Source organism: Lagenorhynchus albirostris, chromosome 1 (assembly GCF_949774975.1).
Source record: "Lagenorhynchus albirostris chromosome 1, mLagAlb1.1, whole genome shotgun sequence".
Classification (NCBI taxonomy): domain Eukaryota; kingdom Metazoa; phylum Chordata; class Mammalia; order Artiodactyla; family Delphinidae; genus Lagenorhynchus; species Lagenorhynchus albirostris.
In genome coordinates, this window is record NC_083095.1 from 63,541,237 (window position 1) to 63,555,955 (window position 14,719).

At 40.0% G+C, this 14,719-nt stretch overlaps 1 protein-coding gene across 3 annotated transcripts in view; it reads right to left on the minus strand.

Moving 5' to 3' along the window:
• PRORP (protein only RNase P catalytic subunit) overlaps positions 1-14,719 on the minus strand; it is a 127,991-nt gene that overhangs the window by 97,567 nt on the left and 15,705 nt on the right. The window lies entirely within an intron of this gene.

Sequence of the window (14,719 nt, forward strand, 5' to 3'; positions counted from 1 at the left end):
GCAGGAACAACAATTTTTCAGTTGTACCTGCAAAAGCCACCAAAGTTTAAAATTTTCTCATAGCCATGAAGCAGAATTTACTATCATCTATACTCAATTTTATTGCCAATTTAAAAAGAAAATGGTTTGAGCTATCTTTTTGTCCTCTTTTAAAGAAAAAAAAATCAAGAATAGAAGAGGAAGAATAGAGAAGGGAAAAATTTAGATCCTGGAATTTCTAGTGCTTAAGTTAAACAATACTAAGTCTGACTTATGTTAAATAAGCATATAGTAAATCTTTGTGCATTGCAGTAGTAAGAAAGTAGCCTACGGAAGCTGTCCACATGGAGGGCAGGGAAAAAACAGTAAGTAATTTTACTCTGAAAGAAACTCAGAAGGTGAAAGGGTCAAACAGTAAATGGAAGAGGCAAGAAGACAGGTAGAAATCTTGGGGATATCCCGGGAACACTCATTAGCTCAAATGACGTGTCCTGTACATCTCATCAGTGGTTTTCCCTCCCATGTCTAACTCATACAAATATCAAATAACTTAACAGCAAAGTACAACTGGAATATGAGTCATCTCACCAGTAATAAACGAGATTAAGGGAAATTCTATTTTCCTGTGAAATCTGACACAGTTTGCATGTGTTTCATTATTCCTGCTAGCAATTACTGCTAATTCATGTCTGCACACCTTTTCTTGTGCTGCCATTAATTAAGCAAGTAAGTATTGAGTATTAAGCACTCTTCCACCCTCAAAAGACATACAACAGACTAAAAGGGAAGTAGAATTACTGGTATAGCGTAAACAGCATGTGTAACTGAATCCAAAGATCGGGGTTTGAATCCTGGCTTCGTGACTCAAACTGTGTGGCTTTGGCAAGTTAATGAACTTCTCTGAGCCTCAGTTTCCTCTCTGTAACATATATAAAATACTCCTTCCTTCAAAGTTATTGTAATGATTAAAAGGTATAATTAAATAAATAGTAAATATCACATAAGAAATATAAACCTTGGATGATTTAATATATAAATAATACTTATTGCACACCTACTGGATGCCAAACACTGTGGAGAGTACAAAGTAGGGTGTCCTGTTCCTCAAAGAGGGACAGGAATGTACTCCTGTACATTTTAGATGAAGAGAAAAAGCAGAGGAAGAAAACAGCAGTGCAGTCCAGAGCCAGTGAGTAGCCAGCTCCGGCTGAAGCCTGCATTTGTAAAGAACAGTAGTAAGAGATGAGGCTTGAAAAGTAGGTTGTAGCAAAACTGTGGAGGAGTTACTTTCAGGGTAGCAACGGAAAACTGCAGAAGCTTTTTGGGCAAGGGAATAATATGATTAAACCAGTGTTTTAAAGAGATTGATTTAGCAAGAGTATTAAAAAAAAAAAGATGGAAGGAAGAGTATAGACACAAGAAAACCAGTTAGGAGGTAACACAGACATTGAGGTTTAGATGCTACAAGGCCTAGACAAGATAGAAGTAGTGGAAATGGAGCAGCAGAAGCAGATATGAGAAGTGCCGCACAGTAGGGTTATTAACAGATTTGACACAAAGTTAAGGATGTGAGAGGAGTCAAAATCAGTTTTAATCTCCTCAGTCTGGGTGGCAAAGGGGAAGTCACAAAAGGAAACTCAACAGTGTGTGATCGGAGGCTAGGAAAGAAGCATTTATGAAGAATTTGATCTCTGACACATTGAATTTGAATTCATAATGGCATACTCACATAGAAATGTCTCACAAGCAGAAAACAATCTGGGAGTCACTTGGATAAGAAGGAACTAAAGCTGAGGAAGAAATCCCATCAGAGTCACTCATAAAGGCTCTGGGTCCTCTTCCAGGAGAAAAATATACACCCTCACTGCAGGAAAATGGGTTTCCTCTGGTGAGGAGAGGACGTAGAGTCCAGGAAAGCCCAATATTCATAAAAGAGGCACAAAGATTGTGGCATAAATCTTTGTGAACAGTGGTGTCAGCCTAAGTATAAAAGGTCTGTGATGGGGCTTCCCTGGTGGCGCAGTGGTTGAGATTCCGCCTGCCAATGCAAGGGACACGAGTTTGTGCCCCGGTCCGAGAAGATCCCACATGCCACGGAGAGGCTGGGCCCATGAGCCATGGCCGCTGAGCCTGCGCATCCGGAGCCTGTGCTCCGCAACGGGAGAGGCCACAAGAGTGGGAGGCCCGCATACCACAAAAAAAAAAAAAAAAAAAGGTCTGCAATGCAACATGAATTAAGATAGAGAGCTTACCTTGAGTGGGCACTGTTACTGTCTAGTCAGCCCCACTGGGGGCTCCAGGGGCCTAGGGAAACCACGTTGAAATATACTGCACCTGCTTCTTCTCTATCTGGCCACTTTCTGATACATTTCAGCATTCTTAGTTACATAAACTAGGAATTTAATCTAATTTTACCCTGGATGTATGTGTGGTATCTACCTGCTAGTCCATAACCCACCTGAAACACTGCACGCATATTTACACAAAATATTACCAACATTTCTGGGGGTTCAGAATCCCATGGAACAAAACCTGAAAACCAAGGATTAATCATAAAACAAGGAAAGGAAGAGTTATGGTCCTTTCCTCTCCCCCACAAATCCATTATCGTTCCTCTACTCATACGGGTATTCTACTTTAAAAGTTTTACTGGAGTAAAACTCAATATTGATTTGGAACACAATAACAAGAAACACATTTGGACTTAAATACTAGTTTAGCTTCACTGATAACACTGCTAATAGTCAGGGACAATGAATGCTGTGCTTTGGATCTGATCATTCGGCTCTGCTAGTTCTGGAAGTGGTTCATCTAGTTATTTTGGTACTTAACAATAATCAGTTCCTTACGGATAGCATATCATTTATGTTGTTACACCTTAAACTAATACACTGTTATATGCCCATTATATCTCAGTGAAACTGGAAAAATAAAATAAAATTATAAATGTTTAAAATTAATAATAATCAGGGGCTTCCCTGGTGGCGCAGTGGTTGAGAGTCCGCCTGCCGATGCAGGGGACACAGGTTCGCACCCTGGTCCGGGAAGATCCCACATACCGCGGAGCGGCAGGGCCCGTGAGCCATGGCCACTGAGCCTGCGTGTCCGGAGCCTGTGCTCCGCAACGGGAGAGGCCACAACAGTGAGAGACCCGCGTACCGCAAAAAATAATAATAATCAGTCCTTGCTTTCTAATCATCATATGGCACTTCTCTGCAGGCCCAGAAACCTTGTACCATCCACACAATAGTGAGCAACCTGGGAAGAGGTCACTTCAACACTTTCTATCACTTCAACACTTTCTTATCTCCAAAGGTCTGGCCCATTTTTAAATGTAGTGCAAGCCCCCAAATATATTTTGAAAAAATGAATCAGTTATTAGGTCATGAGATATTGACAACGATTGCAGAAAAGGTATTAACTTATGATAAGGCCTTTCATCTTTCACCTAATGTTTAATAGCTCCTGAGCATTTACTAAGTTCTTTTCATTTCCCAGTGACAATGCATGTGGGCACATACCTGATGAGGCCTTATCTCATTTCGCTGAAAAATACCTTCTGCTCACTTTTCTCATTTTGGAGAATTTTACAGGTTAAATAATCAGGTCAACCCAAAACATAAGCATTTATATGGCATAAATCTGCCAAGAAAATATAGTATTTTTATTAATATAGCATAATGTAATTTTGCCATTCTTCATTTTTCAGTCAGCTTGCAAAGAATCACATTGCTAATTACAACAATGGTCCATCAAGAGGGATGCCTGCCTTTGAAGAAGGCTCGGTTTATCTGCTAATTCAAATCATCTGAGCAAATCTACCACTGGCACAAATGCAGGGAGCCATTTTTTTTAAAACTAGTGTTTAGGGGCTTCCCTGGTGGCACAGTGGTTAAGACTCCACCTGCCAATGCAGGGGACACGGGTTCAAGCCCTGGCCCAGGAAGATCCCACATGCCGTGGAGCAACTAAGCCCATGCATCTCAACTACTGAGCCTGCACTCTGGAGTCCACAAGCCACAACTACTGAGCCCGTGCACCCAGAGCCCGTGCTCTGCGAGCCCGTTCTCCGCAACAAGAGAAGCCACCGCAGTGAGAAGCCCGTGCACCGCAACAAAGAATAGCCCCCGCTCACCGCAACCAGAGAAAGCCCGCGCACAGCAACAAAGACCCAGCGCAGCCAAAAATAAAAAAATAAAAAATAAATAAATTTGTTAAAGAAAAAAACTAGTGTTGAAATCATCTGTGTAGGTAGCTCAATCCATAGACATTCCACTCTTTCGATTATAAGTCTCCAAAAGAAAAGCCAGCACTCCTAAGTGCAGGAAATCACATTTTACTTCCCTGCAGCTGCTGCACAGCTGAGGAAAATGCAAAAAACAAAGAGGAAATGTGCCTGGAGAGCTTATTAACAAAGAGTGGAAATCCCCTTCCTCCAGATCTCCCAATTAGCACTGCTGAGGATGTATAAGCTCTCAGGTTCAAATTTCCCTTCATGGAAGGCCTAACCACCCAGAATCAATCACGAGCTGCTGTCTGCACTAATGGCTGGGGTAGATGCACACTGGAGCATTCCAGATTGCCACTTTAGCTATAGTTTTCACTACATAATGGAATAACATGTACAGGATTTTTTAAAAACTCCAGAACAAATATTAATAGCCCTTTTGCAAAGCAAAAACAATGTGGTTCAGTAGGAAATCTCTCTCCAGCTCTGATCTAAATTTCATCTCTCACACATTTCATAAATGGAAACAGAAATATGTTACCATGTGCAAATGACATGACAATTTTCAGTCTTTTTAAAATACTACTTGACTAAAGAAATGGACTTCCACTTTCTATGGTTACATTTCTAAACTACTTTCATCTTTTATAATGAGTATGGGGAAAATTATTACAGGAAGATGTTGCCTCTGCATGAAATTCACTAAGGATGCTTTATTTTATAATCTCCCTCTTCATAACTTCTATTCTGAAAGCATATAAGCATTTATTTAACATGTCAGTTTTTTTTAAAGATTTTTACAATGGAAATTTCAAAATATACAAAAGTAGACAGAATAATATAATAATAAATCTCGATGAATCCATAAACTAACTTCATCAATTCATGGCCAACCTTGTTTCATATGTAACCCCACCTACTCCACCCTCCATTTCCCAGTTATTTTTGAAGCATATCTCACCCATCACATCATTTCACCCATAAATATTTCAGTGTGTAGCTCTCAAATATTTATGGTTTTGGGGGTTTTTTTTGGCCGCACCACACGGCTTGTAGGATCTTAGTTCCCCGACCAGGGATTGAACCCTGGCCCTCGACAGTGAAACAGCCAAGTCCTAACCACTGGACTGCCAGGGAATTCCCTGAAATACAGAGTTTTAAAACACAACTCGGGACTTCCCTGGTGGCACAGTGGTTAAGAATCTACCTGCCAATGCAGGTGACATGGGTTCGATCCCTGGTCCAGGAAGATCCCACATGCCGTGGAGCAACCAAGCCCGTGAGCCACAACTACTGAGCCTGCGATCTAGAGCTCAGGAGCCATAACTACTGAGCCCACACGCCACAACTACTGAAGCCTGTGCATTCTAGGGCCCACGTGCCACAACTTCTGAGCCCGAGTGTTACAACTACTGAAGCCCGTGTGCCTAGAGCCTGTGCTCCACAACGAGAAGCCACCACAATGAGGAGCCCACCCCACGCACCGCAACGAAGAGTAGCCCCCACTCACCACAACTAGAGAAAACCCACACGCAGCAACGAAGACCCAACATGGCCAAAAAAAAGCCCCACAACTCACTGGCATTATTACACCTAAAAAAACCCAACAATTTCTCTTCTTTTTTTTTTAAATTTATTTTTGGTTGTGTCAGGTCTTAGATGCAGCAGGCGGGCTCCTTAGTTGCAGCCAGCAGGCTCCTTAGTTGCGACATGAGAACTCTTAGTTGTAGCGTGCATGTGGGGTCTAGTTCCTGACCAGGGATTGAACCCACGTCCCCTGCATTGGAAGGCAGATCCTTAACCACTGCGCCACCAGGGAAGTCCCAACAATTATTTCTTAACATCTCCAACAACTGATGTTCAGATTTATTTGACTGTTCAGATGAGGAATTAATGGCCTAAGACAGTCCATACACTGCAAATGATTGATGAATCATAAATTGCTTTTGATCTATAGGTCTTTTCCCTCTCCCTCTCCCTCTCTCTTGCTCTCTTTCTCTCTGCTTGCTATTGATTTATTGGGAAAAACTAGGTTGTTTATCTTATAGTTTCCTAGCTTGGATTTGATGATTGTATCTCTGAGGTATAATATTGGATATGTCCCATATATTTCCTGTAAATTAGTAGTTGGCTTTAGATGGTGATCAGATTCAAGTTTGATATTTTCACGTACCAAATTCTTAACTCTTCTATTTCCTATTTCTTGAAACCCTGAGGGAGAAGAACTACTTGCTAAGCTTCAACCTATAGCTAACAAGTAGTGCTGGATAATAAGGAGGTGTCATGGGCTCTGCTTGAGACCTACCAACTTATACTCTGTGATGACTTATATGGGAATAGAATCCAAAAAAGAGTGATTATACATATATGTATCACTGATTCACTGCTGTACAGCAGAAACTAACACAACATTGTAAATCAACTATACTCCAATAAAAATTAATTTTGAAAAAGATATTAAGGAAAGGCAGTGAGGTAGTCTAAACAGCTTCATACTATCAAAACGTCAGCAATGATTTGATGTCCCTTTCCTCCTTTCCAGACTGACATTGTGCTAGATACAGATTCTGCACTTTAAGTCACCTAAATCACAGCCTCCTCTTCTACCCTGCACTGTCTTCAGGGCTCTGCCCTCATCTCTGCCCCCATTAGGAAAAGATGACCTTATCTGACTTTTCTTAACACATAACTAGGTTGCCTGGCAACAGTCAGAACAAGAGTCATGAAGCAACTTTCCCATGGTTACTATAAAGATGATGTTAAATGAGTTAATAGTTGTAAGGTACTTATAGTAGTGACTAGCATATAATAAGCCTTATATAAATGTTTGCTTTAGAAAAAAAAGCATTTAAAACAAATTAAGCAGAATTAATATTTGCAAAGATCTCTTAGACTTCTTCAAAAATACAAGTATACTCCCTTCTACCTTATACTTTGGAGGAATAATGTGTTTTACATACAAGTAAACATTCCAGATAACTAAGGCATATTCCTTTAGACATCTAATTTTATTTCATTTTAATCTTTTAAAGTGAAGATAATCCAAAATGGAAACTGTTGTTAGAAATGCACTGCATACTTTATCAAATGAAGAAAGAACACTAAACGATATCTTACTAAATTTCTTAGGGACCCAGCATTTCATTATGAACACAGGGAAGTTTAATAGGGAACAGAACTCAGATTTTGGAGACAGACAGACTTGGGTTCTAATCTTAGCTCTGCTACTAACCAATTTGGCTCGACAAAGCCACTTAACCTCTCTGAGGCCTAGCAAAAAAGAGATTCTGCCTTCCTTGTAGGATTAACAAAAGGATCAGAAATAACAAAGACCCTAGCACACTGCCTGACACATAGCAAGCATTTAATAAATGGCAACTATTATTCATTAATTGAACAAATTGAGTATTTTATGCCAAGCACTGTTCTAAATTATAGGAATACTGCAGGGAACAAAAATTCCTACTCTCATGGAGCTTCTATTCTAATATGGAGAAAAGATAATAAAAGCATATAAAATATACAGTATGCCAGATGGTGGTCAGTGCTATGGAGAAAAATAAATCAGGGACAGAAAACGGAGAGTGCTTGGGTGAGGGTATACATGCAATTTTAAATAGGGTGGTCAGGAAGAACCATTCTAAGAAGGCAATATTTAAGAAAAGAGCTGAAGCAGGTAGACAAATAATCACACAGATATCTGGAGGAAAGGAAATAGCTAGTGCAAAGGTCCTGAGGCATAAGCATATCTGGCAGGACCAAGAAACACCAAGGAGTTCGGTATGGCTGAATGCAGTACGATCCAAGAGGCTAACAGGGGTAGGATTGTGAAGGGCCTTACAGGTCACTGTAAAGATTCTGTGTTTCAGCCTGAGCTGGAAAGCTACTGGAGAGCTTTAAGCAAGGGAGTGACGTGATCTGACATGCACTGAAAAGGATCACTCTGACTGACAACAGGGTGCTGGGAAACAGGGACAACAGTTAGGAGGCTACTGAAGTTGTCTTGTCTAGAAATTATGGTGCCTCGGATCACAAAGTGGTAGTAGTAAAGTTGATGAGAAGTGTTCAGATATATCCTGAAGTAAATCAACAGGATTTTCTGGTAGATTGGCGGTGGGGTATGAAGGAAAGAGGGGAGTCAAGGTTGACTGCCATTTTTGATATCTGAATAACCAGAAGAAGAAAGTTCTATTTACTGAGATAAGAAAGAATGCAAGAGGGGCATCTGTATAAAGATCAGGAGTCTGGTGCTGTAGAGAATGGAGGAGGCCTTTGTCATTATTCTCAACATCTCAGCAGCTGCTCTTTCACATTGGTAGTTTTCTCTTCCCTCAGAAGTAAGCTGTCGGCCTTCAGTACCCATTTGCTATCGTTTCTAATCTTCTGTCTTATTTATACTATTCTATTCTCTAGGAAGAACAAATGAAAAGGCAATAAAAATTGATACCTTTAGTCAACAGTAAAAGAAAACTGAATCAGAAATCTGAGGAAGCATTTTCCAAGCAAAAAAATATATATATCACTTACAAAATGTTTACTTAGAACTCAAAATACTTTTTCCCATAAATACAAATTTATAAAAAATGACTTGGTTTCTGTGACAAACTGTATCATGGGGCTACAATATAACAATAATAGTAGTAGACTTGGACTTTCCTCATGGCGCAGTGGTTAAGAATCCACCTGCCAATGCAGGTGACAAGGGTTTGATCCCTGGTCCGGGAAGATCCCACATGCTGCGAAGCAGCTAAGCCTATGCGCCACAACTACCGAGCCTGCGCTCTAGAGCCCGTGAGCCACAACTACTGAGCTCACATGCTGCAACTACTGAAGCCCGCACGCCTAGAACCTGAGCTCCAAAACAAGAGAAGCCACTGCAATGAGAAGCCCGCACACCACAACGAAGAGAAGCCCCCGCTCACCGCAACTAGAGAAAGCCCGCGCGCAGCAATGAAGACCCAACGCAGCCAAAACTAAATAAATAAATTTATTTTAAAAAATAATAGGGCTTCCCTGGTGGCGCAGTGGTTGGGAATCCACCTGCCAATGCAGAGGACGCGGGTTCATGCCCCGGTCCGGGAAGATCCCACATGCCGCGGAGCGGCTGGGCCCGTGAGCCATGGCCGCTGAGCCTGCGCATCCAGAGCCTGTGCTCCGCAACGGGAGAGGCCACAGCAGTGAGAGGCCCGAGTACTGCAAAAATAATAATAATAATAATAATAAATAATAATAATAGTAGTAGCCTGGATCTGAGGGAGAAAAGCTCACAGGGTGTAAAAAAGACCAGGCTTTCTTGCCCTTGGCCTAAGAAAAAAATAAGTTTCTCCTCGCACACTCCTCCGCTGTTCAAACTTCCTCAACTAAAGGTGCTTCTGTCCCTCTGCCTCCAGCACTGTAATCTACATGAGACCTCCCACTCGAGCATCCTCTCCAGAGCTGCCCCCAGTAAATGTTCTCCATGTCTAAAAATCACCCACCCAAATCTAAAACAGCAGCAACCAACCACACCCACACACAATTCTTCTTCCCTTGTAAAACAGAACTCATCCAGCTATCAGGAGGAAATGCACTGCTTCAAGGTAATTCTCATAAAAATGATTGGATCCCAAGTGGTAAAATTTCAGCAAGTGCTATCTTAGAGCAAATGAAGGACGAAGAAATGGAAATGTTTGATGTTAAGAAGGCCACTGCAAGGAGTCAGACTGCTTCTCTTTTCACATTTTTACCCTTCCTGGGCTTCTGAAATCACTGATTTTTCTAGAAGTTTCACATTTTTGGCCACAATTCTTGCACCAATACACCTGGATGATCCAGAGATCACGTGCCTGCTTTCTAGTTTTTAATTGTGGAGCTGAAGAAGAGGAAGTAGGGAAGAGCGTTAGTGATTAATTATGTACTAGGTAAAATGTTCGCAAGTTGAGGACCATTTATCCATTAATGGGCTTTTTATAAACAGACTTCAAAACACATGGTTTTAAAACTATACTTTGCAAATCGTTAAATTTCTCAGGTTTTTTTAACTACCAAATCCCCGAAGTTTGCCATTTACCACTCAACATTTTTTTTTTTAAATCTGGGGGAAAACCTCATATGCCTCTTAGAGATAACCAAGTCTTCAAACCCACAGAAGATGAGAGTGGAAAGTTCTGAAGATTGTGATGAAGAGCTCAGCTGGTTCACATCTTTCACAGTTTGCAGCTGCCACTCTCAATTAAAAAAAACAAAACAAAAAAACCTACATTAGATCAGTTTTTATACTGACATTTCATTTGGGTCACATGTGCTGTCTTAAATCTGTAGTTAAGAGAAACACCAGAAGGCCTCCCTTTTGTCAATTAACTGAAGAGATATTATCAAGCAGAACAAATGGTTTGATTTAAACTTAACCCTAAAAACTCAATTAAATGTACTACAGGCAATTTGCCTTCCTCCAATTTCTTTTCTAGAAAACAGAATCCCAAGTCATTAAAGTCTTATTTAAGAAGTTCTAAATCACAGGATTATGGGGGACTGCTATTATGATTAAAGTTTCATTAAAAGTTACCCAAAAATCCGAGTCACGGCACCAAAAAAGAAAAAAACAAAAGTTACCCAAAAAAAGAGCTCCACTAAAAGTTCAAAATGAGAGGACCATGGTGGGCTACCATTTCTTTCTTTTCAGTTGTCTATTTCAACGGAAAATTTTTTATAATTAATAAATATTATTTTCCATTTTGGAAGGTGAAAGATGATGAAATAAAAATAAGAACTAAAGAGGATAAAAGAAACTAAATACAAGATATGCTGAGTAGTAAGATTGATTGTTTTTGTTTTGTTTTAACTTCCTTTGTAATATGTTTGTATAATAAAATTGAGGAAAATAAATTTTACTTAAACTTTTCAAATAGAAAGAAAAAGGAAACTACATCTAAAGCAGAGTATTTCTAGAGCAGTGGTTCTTCAACTCTGGTGTAAGGACCCCTGGGCATCTTTAAGACTTTTTCAAGGGATCTGTAAGGTTAAAAACTATTTTTATAATAATACTAAGATATTATCTGCCTTTTTCATGCTCATTTGCTCACAAGTGTGCAGTAGAGATTTGGTATAATATCAGAGAAGAATAACAACAATTATCTGGAAATGCCAATAAAATACTTTCACCCTTTTAGACTACCTATCTCTATGAGCCTCCATTTTCTTCATATGCTTCCACCAAAATAACAAATCACAACAGACTGAATACAGAAGCCAATATAAAAATTCAGCTGTCTTCTATTGAGCCAGATAATTAAAAAGATTTATAAATATGTAAGACAATGCCTCTCTTCTCACATACTGCTTTTGTTCAGATGACAGAATTATTATTGAGAAAAGATATTACTTATGTTCACACGTAATAGTTTTTATATTGTTAAATTAAAAATATGTTTAGGGCTTCCCTGGGGGCACAGTGGTTAAGAATCCACCTGCCACTGCAGGGGACACGGGTTCGAGCCCTGGTCTGGGAGGATCCCACATGCCGCGGAGCAATTAATATTGTGCGCCACAACTACTGAGCCTTGCTCTAGAGCCCACGAGCCACAACTACTTAGCCCATGCGCCACAACTACTGAAGTCCGCATGCCTGGAGCCCGTGCTCTGCAGCAGGAGGAGCCACCGCAATGAGAAGCCCACGCACCGCAACGAAGAGTAGCCCCCACTCATGGCAACTAGAGAAAGCCAGCACGGAGCAACGAAGACCCAACGCAACCAAAAATAAATTAATTAATTTAAAAATATATATATATATATTTTCAAGTTTCTCAGTTTTAATTTCTAATCCAGTAATTAATCAAATGGTATAATCCCACATGAACAAAAGCTCTGAGGAGTCCTTAATTTTAAGAATGTAAAAGGGTCTTAGGACCAAAAGGTTTGAGAATTGCTGTTCTAAAGGATTTCCTACTCTATAAGAAAAATATCACTCTACAAAGGAGTATTTCTTAAGATAAGAGACAGAAAGAAAGTTGCTTAAAAATGAATTTACAATTTATAGGACAAATGATTAAGCTCAGATTTGCTTTACAATTATCTGAGTGGCAAGGGAGGAACGGTGGGAGTATAAATGAAATAAGAGTGGCCGTGAGTTAATAATCATTGAGCTAGGATTTTGTTATTCTAGTCTCTCTACTTTTGCATATGTTTCAAATTTTCCCTAACAAGAAGATTAAATAAGGACAAATTCATACCTGAACAGCTGAATATGAAAAAAAAGGCTGTAATTTAATGTTATTGTTAGAATGAAGGAAAATGAGAGGGAAAAAAATCTTACTGATATTAAACTAACACTGTCCACATAGCTCCAAATTCACCTTTTTTATCTTCATTGATGTCAGTGAGTTTCATGTAGTTGAATCAGTAGTACACAGATATTATCTGCAGTTCTGCTTCACTTACTTAAAATTTACATATACAGCTCCCCTCTTTATCTACTATAACTAACTTGACAAACAAAAATTACACAGATATCTTTCAATTTAAGAAAGATAAAGAAGCTCATCAAATCCTTTAACCTGACTGACCTGGCTACAACCTAGAATAATCTTTTACATGTTACACTATTGCCATCTGCTGGTTGTGATGTCTAAGCACAGTAAATTAAGGTTTTAAAACAGAAAAACTAACAGTTTACCTATGACTATGGTTTTCACCCAAAATTATCCTGTAGAAAAGAAGCTGTCATACACACATTCGGGTTCTTCAAAATCTCACACTAGAAGCAGTGGTTCTGACCCCACTGCACTTTAAAATCAACTGGGAGTTTTTGAAAGCCCTGATGCCTGGGCCCCAAACCAGAGCAATTAAATCAGAATCTCTATTTTGTGAAAATGAAAGGTAAGCCAGACTGAGACAAAATATTTGCAAAAGATATATCTGACACAGGACTTGTACCTAGAGTCACTCTTACAACTCAATAATAAGAAAACAACCAAATTTTTTAAATGGGCGAAAGATCTAAACACCACCTCCCCAAAGAAGATATATGGACAGCAATTCAGTACATGAAAAGATGCTCAACATTGTTAGTTATTAGGAAAATGTACATTAAGACCACAATGAGATACCACTTCACATCTATTAGAATGGCTATAAGTGAAGAGACTGACCTTAATGTTAAGTGCTGGCCAGGATGTGGAGCAACTATAACCCCCTCACACTACTGGTAGAAATATAAAATGGGACAACCACTTTGGAAAACAGTTTGGCAGCTTCTTAAAAAGCCACACACATACCTACCATAAGACACGGCCATTCCGCTCCTAGATGTGTACCCAACAGAAAGAAAAGTTGTAGTGGGTTAAATAGTGTCTCCTCTAAAATTCATGTCTACCTGGAATGTGATCTTATCCAAAAGGGGATCTTCACAAATGTTATTAGTTAAGATGAGGTCATACTGGGATAGAGTGGGCCCTAAATCAAACGGCTGATGTCCTTATAAGAAGAGATGACACATAGGGAAGAGGAGGAGGAGTGGAGTGATGCAGTTAAAAGCCAAGAAACACCAAGCACTGCCAGAAGCTGGGAGTTTCTGAAGCTAGGAAAAGGGAAGAATCTCCCCAGAGTCATCAGAAGGAGACCAGTCCTGCCAACACCCTGATTTCAGACTTCTAGCCTCCAGAACTGTGAGAGAATAAATGTCTGTCATTTTAAGCCACCCAGGCTGAAGTACTTTGTTACAGCAGCCCTAGGAAACAAATACAAAAGCACAAAGTACAGGGCTTCCCTGGTGGCGCAGTGGTTGAGAGTCCGCCTGCTGATGCAGGGGACACGGGTTCATGCTCCAGTCCGGGAAGATCCCACATGCCGTGGAGCGGCTGGGCCTGTGAGCCATGGCCACTGAGCCTGCGCGTCTGGAGCCTGTGCTCCGCAACAGGAGAGGCCACAACAGTAAGAGGCCCGCGTACAGCAAAAGAAAAAAAAAAAAAAGCACAAAGTACAAAGACTTGTACAAAATGTTATTAGCTTTATTTGTAATAGCCCCGAACTGGAAATAACCCAAACATCCATTAACAGGTGAATGAATTTACAACTGGGATATAGCCACACAATGGAATACTACTCAGCAATAAAAATGAATGAATGAGACACAAAACATAAGTGAATTCTCAAAATAATTATGAATTAAAGAAGTCAGACAAAGAAAGACTATATATTATATGATTCCCATGGTGTTTATCTGAGGTGGCAAGAGTGAGTGGTATGTGGGTACAAGAGGGAGTCATTATAAAGTGGCAGGAAACTTTTGACGTTGATAGATATATTCATTATCTTGACAGCACTGACAGTTCCACAGGCATATACACGTGTCAAAACACATCAATTTGAGGGGAAGATGGCACCAGGAATCAATCTCCCTAGACAGACTAGACAACAGTGCACTGACAGAATCTGTCTGATCTTGTAACAATTTGCAACTCTGAAGTCTGTTGAAGGCTTGCAACTTCCAGGGGAAGCCTTAAATGATGAACAGTGGTTAATTTAATCAGTTTTAGC